Source organism: Felis catus, chromosome B1 (assembly GCF_018350175.1).
Source record: "Felis catus isolate Fca126 chromosome B1, F.catus_Fca126_mat1.0, whole genome shotgun sequence".
In the NCBI taxonomy this organism is placed as follows: Eukaryota; Metazoa; Chordata; class Mammalia; order Carnivora; family Felidae; genus Felis; species Felis catus.
Genome location: NC_058371.1, coordinates 27,638,185 through 27,659,266, shown reverse-complemented (window position 1 = coordinate 27,659,266; position 21,082 = coordinate 27,638,185). Strand labels below are relative to the sequence as shown.

Here is a 21,082-nt window from a genome sequence, read left to right as displayed (position 1 = left end):
AAATGGGATTGATTTCTTGATTTCTCTTTCTGTTGCTTCATTATTGGTGGATAGAAATGCAACTGATTTCTGTACATTGATTTTGTATCCTGTGATTTTGCTGAATTCATGTATCAGTTCTAACAGCTTTTTGGTAAGGTCTTTAATGATAACCCCCCAGCCAGACTTCTCAAAAAGAAAAGAGAAAGAACCTAAATAGATAAAATCAGAAATGAGAGAGGAGAGATCACAACCAACACCACAGAAATACAAACAATTATTAGAGAATACCGTGAAAAATCATATGCCAACAAACTGGACAACCTGGATGAAATGGACAAATTCCTAGATGCTCACACACTACCAAAACTCAAATGAGAAGAAATAGAAAATTTGAACAGACCCATAACCAGTGAATAAATTGAATCAGTTATTAAAAATCTCTCAACAAATAAGAGTCCTGGGCCAGATGGCTTCCCAAGGGAATTCTACCAGACATTTAAAGGAGAATTGATACCTATCCTTCTCAAGCCGTTCCAAAATATAGAAATGGAAGGAAAGCTTCTGGATTCATTCTATGAAGCCAGCATTACCTTGATTCCCAAACCAGATAGAGACCCCACTAAAAAGGAGAGTTACAGGCCAATATCTCTGATGAACATGGATGCAAAAATTCTCAACAAGATACTAGCAAATGGAGTTCAACAGTATATTAAGAGAATTATTCACCATGATTAAGTGAGATTCATTCCTGGGCTGAAGGGCTGGTTCAATATTTGCCAATCAACCAATGTGATACATCACATTAATAGAAGAAAGGAGAAGAACCATATGATCCTGTCAATGGATGCAGAAAAGGCATTTAACAAAATACAGCATCCTTTCTTAATAAAAAGCCTCAAAAAAGTCAGGATAGGAGGAATATACCTTAGCATCATAAAAGCCATACATGAGAAGCCCACAGATAATATCACCCTCAATGGAGAAAAACTGAGAGCTTCCCCCCTGAGATCAGGAACACGACAGGGATGTCTACTCTCTCCACTATTGTTTAACATAGTGTTGGAAGTCCTAGCATCAGCAATCAGACAATAAAATGAAATAAAAGACACCCAAATTGGCAAAGAAGAAGTCAAACTTTCACTCTTCCCAGATGGTGAGTCTTTGAATTTTTATGTTCAATATTTTGTTTCCATAAAGTCACTTTTGTGTGTGAGTAAATAAAAATAATCTTGAGATTCCCCTAAGTATGTTTGTGTTTCATATACCTAACAATTAAAAAACAACAATGACAACAGAACAAAAAAAATAAGGATCAGTCAACATTTCCCTTTCTATTACTGATGAAAGCTGTGTGTGTGTGTGTGTGTGTGTGTGTGTGTGTGTGTGTGTGTGTGTATTAGTTTGGAAGGAGGAAAACATTCGTTGGGTGCTGATGACATTTCACACACTTCCTACAGACTCTCTCGCTTAATACTCAAAACAGCTCTGTGTTTTAGACATCATCCCATATTTACATGCCAAAACCTAGGCTCAGTGTTCTCTTTCTTAAAGTAGCTCTGTGAGTGCCAGATCTGGAAATCTGACTCAGAGTTACCAGATTGCCCTACACCAGGATGTTTGTGACTAAAATACAAGACGAAATTATTGAATGCTTGAGTGCTGGATGATTTCACAGGCAGAATGGTGAGATATGTGTTATAATCCCTATTTTATAGGTGGACACTCTAAGAGGGTAAGTTCCCCAAGGCCCCATAGCTAGTGAGTGAATTCAAACCCAAATTTGTTTGTAGGAATTATGGGCAATTTCTGTACATTCCAAGTAACTTATCCCGCCAAACAAATACTGGTTCTAAGAACTTTGTCTTTGTGTTAAGTCCCTCTTGGCTAAATGTTAAGTTTATTTGCTTTTGCTGTATTGAGCAACAGAAAAAACTCACCACCATCCTTTGGGTAACCCCATTCACATAGTATCACATCTTCAAATTGTCCTTCAGCAGCTTAAGGCATTCCAACTCACCACGTTTTCTCTCTTTGGAGCTACTGTTACTTGTTACTTTTGACCGGCCAGAATTAACACAGAGAAACCAGGCAAAAGAAACTGCTTCATGAAACAGAATCGGTCACCTTTTATGTCACAGCTGGGCTAGTTTTGTTTCAAACAGACAGAATTGCAACTGAGGACTTGGTTGAGGTGAAGATGTGGCATTGAGTGGGTACCCAACAGATTCTGGCTCTTACCTCCCCTTGGCAGGAGCACTGGCCCAGGGCAGGAGACCGGAGGGGCTCCTATAGGAGGCGGTGATGAAGGTTCCGACAAGCAGGTGGCTTTTGGAAGATCTGGTAGCAGACCTTAGGGATGGGGGTTCTGGGAAAAGACTCCGGGCATGGAGTGAGGCAAATGGTCAAGATAGGAACTTAGCAAAAACAGCAGGTCAGAAAGAACAAGAGCCAGAGTACACAGTCAAGCAAGGATTGATATCTTACACTACAAGCCATTTGGGTGCTTAAATTCTTTTATGGTCATATGACAGGTCCCATGGCTTGGGCTAAATCTGAGTCAGGACCAGCTATATAATTTTATTGTGCAAAATGAAAATGCAGGGTCCTAAAAAAAACTGGAAAAGGGTCCTGTTAAAAAGGTACTAAAATCTAAAACTCTTTCCTCTCTTTCCGGTCTCTCTATTATGTTGGCTTTTTATTTGCTATCTAATGTCGTACTCCCTTGGACGTGTGATGCTTACAAGGTCAGTATAAACTCTCCCAAGTGCCGGGGACCTTGTTACTTAGCAGTGAGGTCCACCAACTTCCAGGATCCCTTCCTGCCAGCCACCACCCCACAGTGTCATGGAAACCAGTCTCCTCTCCCCCGCCAGGCCCAAAGCCCCACCTCACTGAGGACTGGTGTCCCCAAGGGGATAGCAACTTCCATGCTGGGAAGTGTTTGGTCCTGCATTGGAGGTAGGTGAGAGGCTGATACTTGCCAGATTGTCCACTGCCAGGATGGAGATGGCTGCCACCATGCTCTGCCCCGGGACACGACCCTGACCTCCCAGCATCCCTGCTTGTGACTGGGCCCCCTCTGGGAGCAGGGGTGGTGGCTGAATGAGGGCCCTCCATCCCTGTCTCCCAGCCTAAGTGACTTTGTTGTCACCCTAGCAGAGGGCAGCAGGATGAGGAGAGGAAGAGGAGGTGAGTGGGTGGGGTTAGGGCACCAGAACCCACAGGCAGCAACGAACCCATCCCTGGGGGGCAGGGAGGTGGTGGGAGATGGGACCAGCATGTGAATGGAGGCTCCAAGTCCCCAGTGCATGTTCCATTTTCCCATGGGACTTCAACCGTAAGACAGAAATAAAAGATAAAATTAAGAATTTCAAGACGGTGACCTTCGAGCATTAAGCCCCAAGCCCAGGGCTCTGGACAGCTGCACTGGCCACAGGCCCATGAAACCAGCCCTGAGCTGAGGTGGGGCCTCAGGAGTCCCAGGATGGGTAGTGGAAGACAGTAGTGCAGGAATACCACACAGGGCATAGCGGTTTGAGTTTTTAATCAAACATTTCTATTTATATGTGTTTCTTATAAGTGTTCCATGGACTTTTAGTAATTTGGTATGTCACCTTTGTCCAGGTTTTCTTTCTGTATTGTCACCAGTGTGTCACTGTTTAGTTATCCAACTTTGGACAGATATTAATGTCTCTGGTCCTTAGTTTCCTCTTCCCTTTTAGCTGCCACATTCTGGATGGTTCTATTAACTCAAATTTTTATTTATTTTATTAAAAAGTGTTTGTTCGTGTATTTATTTATTTAGTTTTGAGAGGAAGAGAGAGGGTGTGTGAGAGCACGAGTGGGGGAGGGGCAAAGAGAGAGAGAGAGTGGGAGGGAGACAGAGTCCCAAGCAGGCTCCACGTTGTCAGCACAGAGCCTGTTGCAGGGCTCGAACTCATGAACCGTGAGATCATGACCTGAGCTGAAGTCAGACACTTAACTGACTGAGCCACTCAGGTACCCCTAACTAAAAATTTTATTAACGTTTATTTATTTTTGAGGCAGAGAGAGACAGAGCATGAACAGGGGAGGGGCAGAGAGAGAGGGAGATACAGAATCTGGAACGGGCTCCAGGCTCTGAGCTGTCAACACAGAGCCCGACGCGGGGCTCGAACTCACGGACTGTGAGATCATGACCTGAGCCGAAGTCGGACGCTTAACTGACTGAGCCACCCAGGCGCCCCCAAATTTTAAAACCTCATATTGGACATTGAGGCTGGTGGCATAATTTTGCGTAATTCTAACTGCCCATATTCTGTCTGTCCCCCTTCTGTGTTTGAACAAAGGAGTTGCCAGTGTTGCCAAATCCATCACTTGCCATCCGTGAAACTGCTGTTTAGATGGTGTTTTAAGAAAGTGAGGCCCCTGTGCCCAGTTATTGATTAACAGGAGAGGAAAGAAAAAATGGCCTTAACCCACCTCTCATTAGGAACTGACCTTTCTTTCCAGCAAAAAGCAGAAGCTTCCCAGGGCTGTGGAGGATATTTCAGCACTCTGGGCACAAAGAACCCAGGCCCAGAGGTGTGGCCCAGAGTGTGTATGTGTAGGAAACAGTGGAGGAACAGAGCATCTGACAGGCCTGCTGTCCCCCCGGCTACATGACCACAGTCTAGTCCCATTCCCCTCCGGGGCCCCCGTCTCTTCATCTTTAAAATAAAGAGATCAGACTAGATCTTCTCCAGGGTTCTCTCTGTCTCAAGAATTTAAGCTTTTGTGACCGTGAACCCACAGCTCCGCATCTCCTCAGTGGCCGCCGGTGAAGTCATTCCGGGGCTCCCTGGCTTCCCGAGTCTCTGGATCCTCATTCTTCAGAGCAGCTCAGAGCACATTCCTCAGCTGGTTGGAAAGAGGAGAGGTGCTGAGGCGCACTTCAGGCTCTGTGTGCCCTTCCTCAGTGGCGAGGTCCGGGTGCGGGGGAAACCCGAGGGCCGCCAGCTCTGCACTGAGAGTCTTTGCCTGCCCCGATGGCCGCCTGCAGCAAGAAGTCATCTGTTAGGTCACATCACTGTAAGTGCATGTGAGTGAGAAATGTAGCTGGTGACTCAGAGCCTGCCGGGGACCCCCACCCCCGAGGAGTCTTCTGAAGACACTGGCATCGCTCTTCTGCCCCTGCAGGCAAGGTTGTTCTGCAGATTGTTGCTGAGTTCATTACTGGAACAATACAAAGAAGCCAGCAGTTAATTATACACTGAAGAAGCTCCTTCACATCAGCCCCTACTCAGCTCTCTTTTTCATGCCCTCTGAAAAGACGTAATCATCCATTATAGTCATCACCAGCTTTGTTACTTTTTGTGCCTCTAATTGGCACTTTGAGACAATGAGGTATGGTGGAAAATATGCTCATCGAGGAGCCAGGGCCTGGTGTTCTAGTTCTGGGTCTATTAATACTTCAGTGTGTAACCCTGAGCAAGTCCCTTTACCTCTCCGGGTCTCAACAATCAAACTAGGGGGTTGGAGGAGACCTAGCTGAGCTCTGCCCCTGCTGGATATCCTATTGTTCACCACCACCCGCCCCCCTCCCCCCGGCCCCGGTGTGCCCCCCAGCAGCATGTTGGTTATGATGAGAGGCCTGGAAAAGTAAGCATGTGTTCTTGTCTTGGCCCTGAGAAAGCTGTCAGAGTTGGGGGGGCCAGATGGAAACAGAGGAGTGCATCGTTGTGCGGCACTCCAAGGGGGATCAGGAGTTTACGGAGAGGAAAAGTTGGTTTGGGAGCTGGAGCAAGAGTGAGGGTCTCATGTTGAGAGCAGATGACAGCAGAGGGTCACATGTTGGGAGCAGGAGGCTGAAAGGAAGGGAGAAGTGGGACTAACAAGGATCCCAAATAAAGGCAAGGGAGTTTGGACTTCATCGAGGGACTGATGTAAACATTTGGTAGAGGAATTATAGCATAAGATAGACTCCCTAGAAGAGATATCAGCTAGGAACGCATTTGGCTATACCAAGCACAGCGGTCTCAACACATTTGGTTCTCATCTTTGTGCCTCAAGTATTTGGCACTGTGCTGGGTTCATGTGAGACTTCATTCACGACTGTCGGTGTGAAATGAGCTAGGATGGCTACACTGGTGTGTTCCCTGCCTCTATGGCTCTGCTCAGTGGACCGAATGTCTGATGTGTTGGCCAGAGTTTGTTTTATTATTCTGGCCCTATTCCAGGACATTTCATAGCAGCCAGTAAAAATATATTCTCAGGTTTGCACTTATAAAACTTTATTGTCTTTAATCCATTTATTATCACCCATTTGATGCTTAAGCCCGGAAGTGCAGTCTTAGCTACGTGGCTGCGTTTGTCTGCTGTTGGTGGACCTGGGGTGTCAGATTCCATGACTTTACCAGGCTCTGTACAGCCTCTGCCAATGGTAGGTGATTGTGGTGGGTTTTGCTCTTTCCTGAATGACTGTGGCAAAAGTGGTACTTTGGTCAAGTAACTTACTTTGCTTCATCCATACATTTGCTTTATCTCCACTCCACTTATGCTACTAAAGGGTAGGGACCTCCCTGGATTCTTGCTTTTGGACAAGTTTATTTGTGAAACTTTTCTTTCCTCTGCTGCTTTCCCCCTTTATCTTTACAAGTTTTGGGGGTATAAAACTGATCATTTTTACTGACCATTACTGCACACTGAATTCTTCCCTATGCACCTAGAATTTTAGAGGAACCTGGGTGGCACAGTCAGTTGAGCGACCGACTCTTGATTTTGGCTCAAGTCACTATCTCATGGTTCATGAGTTTGAGTCGGGCTCAAACTGACAGTTTGGAGCCTACTTGGGATTTTCTCACTCCCTGTCTCTGCCCCTTCTGTGTTCTCTCACTCTCTCTCTCAAAATAAATAAGTAAACTTAAAAAAAAAAAAAACTCTAGAATTTTGTAATCTGGGGGCAAAATGCATTGCTGGTGTAATTCTTACCCTTCTCCCCTTCTTGGTCTGGAAGAGTAGCTTTTCTTGTTGTGGAGTTGTGATGAGGTCTGTGTTCATCACTCCAATGTTGCAGATGCCTTTTCTAACGCTATAACAGACCACTAACAGCCTTCATGTTTTGCCTGTTTCTCAATGAATTAAATATTTTCTCCATTTGTGAGCCGAATTCTTACTCCTGATTTTTTCCTATCGATCCAGTAGTAAAATACATGTTTCCTTATGCCTAGAGCCTTATGGAATGTTATTACAGTATGCAAAGATTATTCACACATTCTAATATGCATATTAATCTCACTATGATACAGAACTGGTCCCTGTAGAGTTGTGCCTCATTAAAGAATGTTTTAACCTGATCTGCTTTCTGAATTGATGGTCCAGCTATGGCAACTGCCCCACCACTGCTAACTGTCTCCAAACTGGAAGTGTCTGTGAACACTCCACAGTTGTGGGTTTCTGAGGGGAAGCCTATGAAAAAGGAAAAGGGACCCTTGTGAGATTGGGTTGTTGACAGAACAGAGTTTGGATGCCCTGGGGTGGGAGCTGTCCTGGGAGCCTCCTATATTGCTGGCTGCTGATTGGAGATGGCAGGCGAGGCAGGGAGAGGCAGGGGTGGAAACACAGTGCCCCACGCATTTGTATATATTCTCTGTTGCCTCACACTGGATATATTCTTGCCTAACAACGAAGCCATTCTGACATGGCCCCAGCACAGAATTCCAAGTTCCTTTGTGCACAGGGGACAATGATTTGCGTTAGCTGAGATTAACCCACAGTTGAACTGCAGCAGGAACATTTCCGTGTCTCTCAGTGAATTGAGGAAAAACACTTAAAGTTTCATGAATGGGATTCGTTTGCCTGATGCGTGGCGCTGAGTTGTCAGGTAGTGCTGGGAGGGCAGACCAGAAAATTCCAACATCTGGCAGTCTCTGTATGTGGTTCTGTGTTTGTGGTCCAAGGGGGTTCCGGGTGGGGACCCTGATGGGAGACCCCTCCCCTTTGTTCCCTGGCTCACAGACCACACAGGCAAAGACAAAGCTTCGTGGTTGGCCCTGCCTGGTGGAACCATCTGAAATTTTTCAAAATGTCCTTATGTAAAGAGCCCAGAGCCTGCATGTTTTAACCCCCAAGTGGCAGAGTCTTCTCTCCACAGTTGGAGTCAGATCTTCATACCTGTATGAAATAGTATCTGCTGGATGTTGCGGAATATGCATGAAGTCATTTAAAATAGGTTGTGAAGGCAGATTTTGATAGCCTCCGTCCAGAATTGTTATGCTTTTTCTTGTTTGTTTTTGGAACAGAGGGTAGATGGGAAAGCCATGCATTCAATATAATTAGCCCTTTGTTGGAAAAGTTGTAAATGGACCACTCTAATGGATGCACACTTCCTTATTTTTCTAAGATGATAACATGTTATTCTCCCTCGTCAGCCCCCACCTATCGCAGTGACGGTGAATAGCACTTAAAAGGTTCATACTATTCTTTGTGTCTCTGCACTGCTCCTAGGGTGGTAAGTGTGTGGGTACCAATATAACGAGTCTACGGTTTTGGAGGAAAAGGAGGTAAGGAAGACAGAATGAAGACTTATTGAGCGCCACTGATGTGTGAGGCTTCCCGTATGTCATCTTATTTATTAAGATGTGGTGATATCATCCCCACTTTAGAACTCAAATCACCACCATTCAGGCAGATGCCATGATGTTCCCCATCAGAGACAGAGCTGAATCTGCTTGGACACAAACCCCACACACTATACTCAATCCCATGTTGCCTAAAAACTAAAGCATTTGATTCAGTGATTTAGTTCATTTGTAGTTACCAACTTCTATTATGTAAATTGTTGTGCCTTAGTTCATGACATTTTATTGAGATAGTTTATAAATGGCATCCTACAAATATTGAAACAAAATCTAAATACTCAAATTTTGAAAGTTTATTCACAGTCCTTAGCTTCTGAGATCTTCCTGGGACTCTTAGCTCATTCCCTTTCTTTTTTTTTTTTTAATGTTTGTTTGTCTGTTTATTTAGAGAGTAAGAGAGAGAGAGAGAGAGAGAGAGCGAGCGAGCTAGTGGGGGAGGGGCAGAGAGAGAGAATCCCAAGCAGGCTCTGTGCTGTCTGTGAAGAGCCTGATGTGGGGCTCGAACAAAGGAATTGTGAGATCATGACCTGAGCTAAAACCAAGAGTCGGGTACTTAACCCACTGAGCCACCCAGGAACCCCATTAGCTCATTTCATTTCTTAATGTGGCTGGGAGATTTTACAGGTGGCAGAAATCGGGGCACTCCAGGCCATGCAAACCTGTACCTGCTTCTTCAGAGGGTTAGGAACAAATGCTTCCCCGGATCTGCCTAATGGCAGTATTGACAGTATAGGATAGGAGGATGGGAGGGGGCCCAGGACAGAGCTATGAAGGTGGAACAGGGGAGGATTGGTGCTCACCTGCTGCTCCCCTCCAGGGCTTGGGTTCCTCTCTCTAGTCCTTGGGCTGGGCTTGCCTCTCACTCTATCTGGAGCATGTACCCATTCACTCTGGTTCGCCCTTACCCACGCACATACAGGGATTCTATCTGATCAAATGACATCATTGACTCAGCTGATACAATCAGTAATGAATTAGGCATCAACAGCCTGGCTAATGATAACATTAGGTTGACGTTTAGAACAGACCTTTCTTCTGTACTATTTTAGTCCTCAATGATCTGTCTGGGCTGATCTGTAGAGGGACCAGCCCCAGATTTTAAGCTGTAACACATCCAGATTTATCTTCCTTCCTGTGTGTACCCTCTGTGGAACACTCTTGGAGGCACAGGCCAATAGAAGGATGGCTCTTGGTGTGGCCGAATTTGACTGTCACAGACGTGTGGGGTAAATACCATGAATATGATCTTGATGCTGCTTGATGGAGCCGAGTGAGTGGTGCCATATGGCTAGGCTGTCATCATTAATTACAGCAGCTGTGTTAGGAATAAAAAGGTGTCTCTGTGTGTAGAGATGTGGAGGAGGGGAGCTTGAAATATGTCATGGAACCCCTTGGGGGAAAAAAGAAACAGAAATAGAGTCAGAATGTGGATTAACCCCCTCTTTCTCACACTTGGCCCTCTGAGAGCAGAACAGGAGTCTGGTGGTCATTACAAGTTGGCCTTCCCCTTTCTTTATGATTGTGGTCACTCTGCTTTTTCAACAAGACATGCCTATTGTAGGCCCTGTGCTTTTTGCATTGACTTTGCGGGGGGACACAGTTTGGAGGCCAGGTCGGCAGGCCTGTATTTGGTGGGAGAGCAACGAAAGGCTGTGAGTGTGAGGAGAGGCTGCAGTCCACACCCTGGATGGTTCAGCAGCTCCAAGGTTCCAGGGATATGGGCTTGAGGGAGGCCTCATCTCTAAGGTGAGGCCAGGACTCAGGGAAAGTTGTACTGTGGGCTCTTCCACACTCCTCAGAATATTTGCACATGGTTGGAATCTGGATAAAATGAGCCGTCTTTTACAGGAAAAGTAGAGCTGTCATAAAAAGCCACGTGTATCCAGAGAAATGTGTGTGAAGAGAGGGGGTGGGGATTTCTTGCCCAAGAGCCAGCTCTAGGCCCACCTGCATTGCCTTGGCAACAGTGAGGGGGTAGAATTTATAGGCTCATTCTTATGTTAGTACCTTCGGTCTTTTTAAATACCTGCTGGCTCCTCTACCCACCTACCACTTCCCAGAATCACTGCACAGGGCTCTGAGAAATGCTCCTACAGTCAGGGAACACATAGTGGGGCTTAGGAGCTGGGAAGCAGCTTTCAAATGTTTTGCTGTGGTCCCCACAATGTCAGTTCAAGGGCTGAGATGGGAAAGTAATGCAGTAAAACCTTGGTTTGTGAGCATAATTCATTCCAGAAACATGCTTGTAATCCAAAGCACTTGTATATCAAAGCGGATTTCCCCGTCAGAAATAATGGAAACCCAGATAATTCGCTCCACAACCCAAAATTATTCATAAAAAATGATTAGAATATTGTAACACAAAATAATAAAAATATAAATAAAAATAAACAAATAAATTAACCTGTACTTACCTTTGAAAACCTTCGTGGCTGGTGTGACAGAGACAGGAAAGAGGAGAGTTATCGTGTAGGATTTTCACTATCACTAATAGAACCACTGCTATCTATTGGCTCAATGAAATCTTTCTCTTCTCGTGCAACTTTAACAAAGAACCTATCCACTGACCTAGAATGAAGGAAAGCATTCTAAGCTTCCTCTTGTATGGAAAAGCAAAAGACTGTCCATAGGTGTTTTGAAGTGACAAAAAATGCCCTAGTGCCAGTTGTGGGCACCTTCCAATGTTCTGAAAAATCACTGATTTCTGCCAAACACCATGGCCAGAGACTGAGCATCTGAGCATGGGAGACAATCACCAATAATCCCTCAGCGATAGAGAGAGAGGAGAGAAGAACCGTTGGCTCAGTTGTGATCATAGGACGTTTGGTGTCACGTACTCCTCATATTGCAAGGAGTTCATTTATCAAGTTAAACATTTATCAAGTTAAAATTTATTAGAAATGTTGGGGCACCTGGGTAGCTCAGTCAGTTAAGTGTCTGCCTCTTGGTCTCAGCTCAGGTCATGATCTTTCAGTTCATGAGTTCGAGCCCCGCGTCGGGCTCAACAGCTGGCAGTGGGGAGCCTGCATGGGGTTTACTCTCTCCCTCTCTCTCTGCCCCTCCCTTGCTCACACTGTCCTTGTCTCTCTCAAAACAAATAAATAAATAAAAACTTAAAAAAAAAAAGAAATGTTTGCTCATCTCGCGGAACACTTGCAGAACAAGTTATTCACAATCCAAGGTTTTACTGTACTTTGAAAATGTTACTGTTGGAATCCCCTTCATTACCCTAAAGCATGACCTTCTGAAGGGTCTTCTAAAGGGCTTGGCTAAGTAGAAGGGAACCCGGAAGTCAGATGGACAGCGTCCACTCTGCACTGTTTTATGGTGTCACTTTGGGTGAGTCTCCCTGTCACCGGTCTCTAAATGTGGGCACCGGGCTATCTGGCCACAGAGACCCTTCCAATGCCAGCATTCTGTGTGCCCTGATTGGGCTTTTCCTTGGCTAATCACAGCCAGTTTAAGAGCACAGCACCTGTCCCCCTTCCCATTGCCAAGAACTCGCAGAAACCAAGCTAAGCGAGCTGCCTTGTCAGCGCCAGCGAAGAGGAGTTGAGAGCCAGGATGCCAACCAAACTCGGTGCCAAAAACCAGAAAAAACTGAACCAAGTGCTCAGCTCCCAAATTACATTTTAAAAAACTGAACTTAGAAACCAAGAACCAAATGTGTATTTTTAAAAATAAAACAAGCCTCTTTTTGAACTAGTTAGAACCAGAACCAGTTCTTCATATTTTTGAAAAGTATTTAATTTGAACACCAAAATATCCCCTGGATGGAATCAAACAGATATTTCCATCAGTTTTGGTCTCTGGTTAAAAACAGACAAGTGAACAAGTAAGCATACAGATCAAAAAAAGCTCTCTGACATTTAGAGTGAGATTTTGTTTGGAAAAAAAAATCAGAAAAAGGAGGTTTCAGTGCATTTTGGTACCACAAACCTTTTCCAACCACAGAAAACATCCATCACCTTCACTGTACAAATTACCACGGACCCACTATGGGTTGCCTCTCAGTTATTAGGTCACAATCGCTCTTCCATTTTGGTTTATATCATTATTTTGGGAGGATTTAGGTGACTGACTCCATCTACATAGCACATGCACTGATGGGGGTTTTCCAGGATTTTTCCAAGGAACTTGGTTTCTCCAAAGCTCAGATGATCTTTGCTCAGGAAGCTGGTCCCTGTGACTTGCAGGGTGATAGGAAGTCTAGCCAGGGGGCTCTGGTGTATGTGGTCTGGAGCTCATACCTGCTACAATCTGGGGTATTTTACAAATGAGATAAGTTTGATGAATGAACCTTGTCTTAAATAATGACATGAGAACCATGCTGCTAGAAGTAGGCAAATTCCCAGTAATATTGGGTTTGGGCTGATATTGTTGTGTGGGCTGATTTGTTTGTGTGGTGCTTCTGAATGTCCTGTCCAAAGTCGTTTTGTTCAGACTTTCCTTCTGGCTCTGATTTTACTGGGCCTTCTTATCTCCAGTTTGTCCCCAGTAAGGGCATCTGATCTTGGGACTTGGTAAACTCCTTAACTGAGGGGCACATTCTTTGAATGTACGCATCACCTTCTATTTTATGTTTTGTTACAGTGCTTGGCTGAAGAGATTGGCATGGAGCCTCGATAATTACTGGGCTTGATCTCCAAAGTGATTCCTTCTCTAGGAAGCTCTCTTTGACCAATCTCCAGTTTGAGCAGGGACCCTTCCCCTATTACACCTTGTCCTTTCCCCAGCACAGCACTAAGTAGGCAACTCTTGATTCCTCTACCTTCTCCACGCAGATGAGCCCATGACCCAAACAGCTGGGTCTGGCTTGCTTACTGCTGTGTTCTCGGGGCCTCATGTGGGGCATGGCAGAGAGAAGGTTCTCTCACAGCATGTGGGCTTTTTGAGAGCTCTGTCATGAGATTGTTATACTTTGAGTATATTTACTTTTACTTAAAATGGTCCCATTTTAAAGATGTCAACATTCATGGTTAATAAGAATAGTTCACATTTGTTGAGCTCTTGATTGTGTATAGCACCATGATATGTGAATGATTTTTTTGTTTGTTTTTTTTTCTTCCATCAAGAAGACATGCACATAGTTTAAAAGTCAAATTATCTTCTATAATTTGTTAGGAAAAACGTCAGTCCCCAAAATAGTCCATTTCTCAGGAGCAACCATTTTCAACACTTTCGATGAATTTTTGAGTATTAACCTCTGTATCTTTACATAATGTGCTTGTATTGCTCCTTAATTTATTAAGACTTCTTACCTCTGCAAACGGTTTTGCTGTTTGCACACACACAGATACACACACTCTTCTTAGAATTCACATTCTTGCAATATGATTATATTATAATTTTCATTGCTATAATAGTCATCGTTTTCAATTTATGAATATGTAAGTGCTCTACACAACTGGGCCATGTAGCAAACTGTGATTACTTTCCTTTGCTGCACAATTTTTCTATTTTCCTGGAGTTCATAATTAGCTTGGGGTTTTGTGTGTGCGCATATGAGTGTGCCCTGAATAATCTGTCTTATCCCTAAGTCAGTCAAGCTCAGACTCTTGTCCAGCTGCAAATCTCTCAATCCTTTCAAACACATTAGGGATTCCATTAATTACACCTTTGAAAAGATTAAATCTCTTTCTTTTGTCTTATTTTATAAAGTGGGAAATAAGAAGAATTTTAGTTTTCTTCTAAGTTTTTTTGGCTATGAGGCCAAACCAGTTTGTAAGGTTCCTAGACCTATATTCCTAGATGAGAGTTGGTCTAAGTTCAGATATTCTTTCACTGTTGAGATGCTTTTTTGTTGTTGTTGTTGTCTACTACCCTCTAACAGCTACTAGAACTTTCCACTGTAAGACCTATCTGCAAACCACTTGTGGAAAAATAAGTCTTACAAACTATAAGCATAAAAGCAGCTATACCATGGTAGATCATGGTTTAACCTCTCATCTACCTTGCCTGTTTCCCTCTATCAGCCCACATATACCTTGTCTTTTCATTCTGAAAAAGAGCTAAACTGAGAATTAAAATCCCCTAAAATTTGAGGTACCTGCTACCACCATCAAGGACTGCCATTCTGGAATGGAGTTCGATTCTAGAAAGTGCAATGGTGTGTGCCTTTACCTCAAGTGCCATTTTCTATCTAAGATGTAAAGATTACACCAGAACCCTAGTATTCAGTACCTTTCCCAAAGTCCTTTCCAAAGTAAGGATTCAATGCACTTTGGTTTCGAATTTTGGAAGACAAACGGGCATCCCTAGTGAACTGTAACCCCGTGGGATCCTAAGGGCTGACAGAGAGAAAAAGCAAACAAATGCAGGAGACCTGAGTCAGTAAGGCCTGTCTGTGATATTGAGGCCTTTCTGTTCATCCCCAAACCACCTGTGCCAATAAGGAGCCAGATGCGTCCTTCTTGCTTCTGAATTGTCCGGTTCATTGTCTCATAAGATGAGCAACTTCGGTTTCAACACTGGAATCTGGCTGCATTTCCATCCTACTCCCACTTTTCCATCTCTCCTTCCCTTTCTCCTCCTCTCCTTGTATTTTATTTTAGAGAGAGAGGCGTGAGCAGAAGAGAGGGACAGAGGGGGAGAGAGAAAGAATCTCAAGCAGGTTCCATGTTTAGCACAGAGCCTGACTTGGGGCTTGCTCCCACAACCCTGGGTCATGACCTGAGCCAAAATCAAGAGTCGGGTGCTCAACCCACTGAGCTACCCAGGCACCCCTCCTCCTCTCCTTTTAACCTTATTTCTTTCTTCTTTTTCTCCTTCTCTTCTTCACCTCCTCCTCCCACCCCTCCTCCACCTCTTCCTCCTTGTCTCTATCTCTCTCTTCTTTTCACCTAAGAGGGGTTGGGCATGAAGGTAAAATTATAATCTTGGTTCAAATCCCTGCATGACTTGGTATAGAACCTTGAGAAGTCTACATAGGCCCCTTAACCATTTCTTCATCTATAATATTGAGGTAATAGGACTACCTAGTAGTGATGAGGATTAGACAAAATTATGTGTGAGAAGTGTTTAAGGTGCAGGGTTTGGGATATACTAACTGCAGAATAAATGACTTCATAATAATGATGAAAATATCTTAAACATTCCACCACCCCCCCCCCCCCCGCAAATTCCATGCTTCTTGATACCCCAACTCTAGGAAATTTTGGCAATACTAATACTATGCCTCTGTCTTTCAGGTCTTGGGAATAGTTGAATGATATAAAATATTAGTTTGGTTTAGAGAGTATTTTCATCCAGTTTTATTCTGGTTTAATTGTTTTATAAATACATAGATTTTATTTGGGCTTATCTTGTGGATTTTTTTTTGAAGAAAAATAAGGTTAGAGCTTGGTTTGGGCTTTGTATCCTGATGTTTTAGTTATAATCCTGGATTCAAACCTGTACATGTGGCTCTGATGGGAATCCTAGCATTCTGTCTTGGGCCAGAACAGAACATCCAAGTCTTCTGAAATAAGAGCTCTCTGGCTCCTCCAACAAGATACTGCCCAAGTGAAAGGTACAGAAGGGATTTGATGAGTCTGTCACCTAATCACTCAATGTCTTTATTACCTGGAAAACAGTGGCTCATGGGCCCATTTCAAAAGAGTCTCTTCATGTGGTTCCTGTTTGCAGGATTGCATCTAGGGCTTATCCATCAGTTTGAATGGCGGCAGGAGCTGGGGTGGCAGGTGATGAGAAGGAAGTGTTTCTCAGGCTTTTATCTAGAGTGGCACCTCTCCGTTTAGCCTTTCAGAGTCTGTGCATTGTCTGAGGTCCTGAATCTGGGTACTCTGTAGGCTTTTATCTCAATGAAGCACTCAAGGCTTAATTAGAGAGAGGTGATTGTTGTCAAGGCAACCTCCTTTTGATTCATTCATGGAATAGAAGTTGGAATATATAAGAAAGAGCCAGAAATAATGGTTGAACTGGAGCTACCCACATCTAGCTAGTTCAAAAAATCTGGGCACATAAATGAAAGGAAACAAGGATGAGAATATATATAATCAGGCGTGGTTGGTATCTGCTATTTCTTCTATGGGTTTGATCCGAAGAAATAGTTTGGCAAAGAGAATATTTTAATGTGTCACTTCACTCTACAATGTCACAAATTGCTACTGTTGCTATGACAGTTTGCAGGAAACATTCCATCTAAGTCTCTTTTTTTGTGTAAAGTCCTGAACGTGTGATAGCTGTCTTTTCCCAGAAGAATTTAATGGCCTTTGTTGGGTGCAGTACCCAATGCATTCTGTGCCTACATTTTTCTTATTTACTCACATACTCGGTCATTCATTCAACAGATATTTATTGAGTATCTACTATGTGCATTTCCCTGATGATGAGTGATGTTGAGCATCTTTTCAAATGTCTGCTGTTTATCTGTATGTCTTCTTTAGAAAAATGTCTATTCATGTCTTCTGCCCATTTTTTAACTGGATTATTGGACACTAACCCTTTATCAAATATGTCATTTACAAATATCTTCTCCCATTCTGTAATTTTGTTGATTGTTTCCTTCACTGTGAAGAACCTTTTTATGTGATAAAATCCTAACAGTTTATTTTTACTTCTGTTTCCCTTGCCTCAGGAGACATCTAGTAAGGAGTTGCTATGGCCAATGTCGAAGAGGTTACTGCTTATATTCTCTTCTAGGATTTTAATGGTTTCCTGTCTCACCCTTAGGTCTTTGGCCCCTTTTGAATTTATTTTTGTGTATGGTGTAAGAAAGTGGTCCAGTTTCATCCTTCTGCATGTCACTGTCCAGTTTTCTCAACACTGTTGAAGGGACAATCTTTTTTCCACTGGATATTCTTTCCTGATTTGTCAACGATTAATTGTCCATATAGTTGTGAGCTTATTTCTGGGTTTTCTATTCTGTTCCATTGACCCATGTACTATTTTTGTGCCAGTGCTGTATTGTCTTTATCGCTACAGCTTTGTAATATAACTTGAAGTCTGCAATTGTGATGCCTCCAGCTTTGGTTTTCTTTTTCAATACTACTTTGGCTATTCAGGATCTTTTGTGGTTCTATACAAATTTTAGGATTGTTTGTTCTAGTTCTGTGAAAAGTGCTGTTGGTATTTTGATAAGGATTGCATTAAATGTGTAGATTGCTTTGGGGAATATAGACACTTTAATAATATTTATTCTTCCAATCCATTAACATGGAATGTTTTTCCATTTCTTTGTGTCATCTTCAATTTCTTTCATCAGTGTTTTATAGTTTTCAGGGCACAGAGCTTTTACCTCTTTGGTTAGGTTTATTCCTAGGTATCCTATGGTTTTTGGTGCAATTTTAAATGAGATTGATGCCTTGATTTCTCTTTCTGCTGCTTTGTTATTGGTGTATAGAAATGCAACAGATTTATGTACATTGATTTGGTATCCTGTGGCTTTACTGAATTTGTGTATCAGCTCTAGCAATTTTTTTGGTGAAGTCTTTTGGGTTTCCTATATAGAGTATTACATTGTCTGCAAATAGTGAAAGTTTGACTTCTTCCTTGCCCATTTGAATGTCTTTTATTTCTTTGTGTTGTCTGATTGCTGTGGCTAGGACTTCTAACGCTGTTTTTTTTTCTCTCTTCTTTTATTCAGCATGTTTTTCTTTTTATTTTTTAAAAAATTTACATCCAAATTAGTTAGCATATAGTGCAACAATGATTTCAGGAGTAGATTCCTTAGTGCTCCTTATCCATTTAGCCCATCCCCCCCCCCCCCACAGACCCTCCAGTAACCCTCAGTTTGTTCTCCATATTTATGAATGTCTTATGTTTTGTCCCCCTCCCTGTTTTTATATTATTTTTGTTTCCTTCCCTTATGTTCATCTGTTTTTGTCTCTTAAAGTCCTCATATGAGTGAAGTCATGTGAGTTTTTGTCTTTCTCTGACTGACTCATTTCACTTAGCATAATATCTTCCAGTTCCATCCATGTAGTTGCAAATGGCAAGATTTCATTCTTTTTGATTGCTGAGTAATACTACATTGCATATATATACCACATATTCTTTATTCATTCATCCATCGATGGACATTTGGGCTCTTTCCATATTTTGGCTATTGTTGATAGTGCTGCTATAAACATGGGGGTGCATGTGTCCCTTAGAAACAGCATTCCCTTCGAAATGTATCCCTTAGATAAATGCCTAGTAGTGCAATTTCTGGGTCATAGAGTAGTTCTATTTTTAGTTTTTTGAGAAACCTCCATACTGTTTTCCAGAGTGGCTGCACCAGCTTGCATTCCCATAATGCTATATTAAATAAAAGTGGTGAGAATGGACATCCCTGTCTCATTCTTAACCGTAGAGGAAAAGCTCTCAGTTTTTCCCCATTGAGGATGATATTATCTGTAGGTTTTTCATATATGGCCTTTATTATGTTGGTATGTTCCCTCTAATCTTACTTTGTTGAGGACTTTTATCATGAATGGATGTTATACTTTGTCAAATGCTTTTTTTTAAATATCTATTGACAGGATCATATGGTTTTTATCCTTTCTTTTATTAATGTGGTGTATCATGTTGACTGATTTGTGAATATTGAACCATCCTTGCAGCCCAGGAATAAATCCAGGTGCACTTCTTAATCTTTCTGAGCCTCAGTGTTCTCAATTGCTTAAGGGGAATACAGGTTGTATCTTCTATGAGACAGGAGTTGTGAAAATATTTTATAAACCACAAAGTCATGTACAATACTGAGATGGTATAATTATCCTACTTCAGCACAGATTACCATGCTGTGTACACCATGGTGACTCAAGATGATGATGGTATTCAGGACCAATTCCACCAATGATGTCCGTGGACAGCTCTCCACTACTCCCCAGTGGTCCACGGTAAACTGACCTATTAGTAGGTTACTAGTTATTCAAATAACTATGGGACACTTTGTCATAGGAATAGATTTTTAACAATTAATGGCAAAGCTTGGCAATATGGAACAGGTTGACTTATCTCAGCATGGCCTATGGATAAGAGGTCAAATTAGAGACCCATAATTACCATGTTGATTTCTTTTAACGAGTTACTGACCTGATATTACAGAGCAGTGTACATGGATATTTGGGATATGTTAAATCATAGAGAACAACCATGTGTACATGTTTACCTACCCTTTACCAAGCACCTTAAACATTCCTCTTCCACAGAAAAGCAAACGTCCAACTTTGTTGCACCTGTTCAGGGTTAAGAAGAGTATCATTCTTTCAAGCCCTTCCACAGTGGTTATCCCCAGTGAACTAGGGATTTTTAATGGCCTTTCACAATAATTAGAAATTTAATTAACCTCCTGGCTTTGATCAGAGCTGTGTTTTCTCATTACCTTTCCCTATGCCTGTTTCTGAGTCAAGAGCTATTTCTGAGACTCCCCTTTCCAATTATAAAGTACTGTTTATGCTTAATTTAGCCTGGCACAGCTATAAAGAAAGCAACTCTCCTGTTCAACAGCTTCCAATGACTCCCTGCTGACCACTGAATTAAGTACGAACTCCTTAGCCTGGCATTTGGGCTTTCCACAGCCTAGCCCTAGAACATCCTTCTAATATCGTCTCTCCCCCTCCCATACTTGAACTTTATGACTTGATGTTTCTTGACAGCCCTTGTCTTCCTGCCTTGGGGTCTCTCTGCTGCTCCTCCTGAACAATTGCCACTCATACCAAACACCTGCTTCTACAGAAACCTCCCTCTTCCAGAAAGTCTTTCCTGCTGCCCCCCTCCCCACCCAAACCACCAGGGGTTGTTATCTTTCCCCTTCTGAATTTGCACAGAAATTTATAACTTTCTTATAATCCTATCTTGTATGATGGTTATTGTGCATTCATCTTAGCCTCTATGTTTGCATTATAGATGTTAAAGGCAGGAAATATCTTACCAATCTTTGTAAACGTTGGCGTTTGAAATAGCATGTTAATAACAGCAACAACCACTTCTGAGTTTCCATTTTGTGCTAGAAGCCTTAAATAAACTCAAATTCTCATATTCACCAGGCAAGATTAGGAAGCCAGTCTCATACAAGTTAAGTGACTCCTCCAAATCCACAAACAGGGAGCTCATATGGGATTGTGTTATGCGAGAGGCTGGGCACACCTACACCACACTTGGCAGAATAGGTATCTATTGTTACTATTGACCATGGTTTTGAGAATGTGGGCTGGTATTTCCAATGGAGAATGATAGCACATGTGTTTCTAAACCTCTGGTCGAGTGTAAGAATCAATCCTCAGTAATAACCATGACCTGGATGTTTATACTGGGTCTCCCTCATTGGTGATGTTTTGCCAAGCAGTCTCCAATTATAACCCTGGAGTCAGGGCATGCTCACCTAAGAGAATGTCCCAGAGTATTTGAGCTCCATTCACATTATTGGTCATCTTGTCCCAGTTCTTTGGCAGCTTATGAAACTCTGAGCAGTTTTGGAAATTGGGGCCCCTCTCTGGAGCTCCCTTAAGTCTCTGGGATGACATCTTTACCCTCTAGCCTGGGAAGGAGAAAAGATGTTTAGTATCCTAATCCAGCAT

General features: G+C 42.8%; 1 long non-coding RNA gene across 1 annotated transcript; it reads right to left on the bottom strand.

The window, feature by feature from the left end:
* Positions 1–4,699: 4,699 nt before the first annotated feature.
* On the bottom strand, positions 4,700–7,557 carry LOC123384800. The gene is made up of 2 exons (XR_006596397.1): positions 6,931–7,557; positions 4,700–5,175 (listed from the first exon to the last, which is right to left on the bottom strand). It is a non-coding gene; the product is annotated as an uncharacterized LOC123384800 (long non-coding RNA).
* Between the last annotated feature and the right edge of the window lie 13,525 nt (positions 7,558–21,082).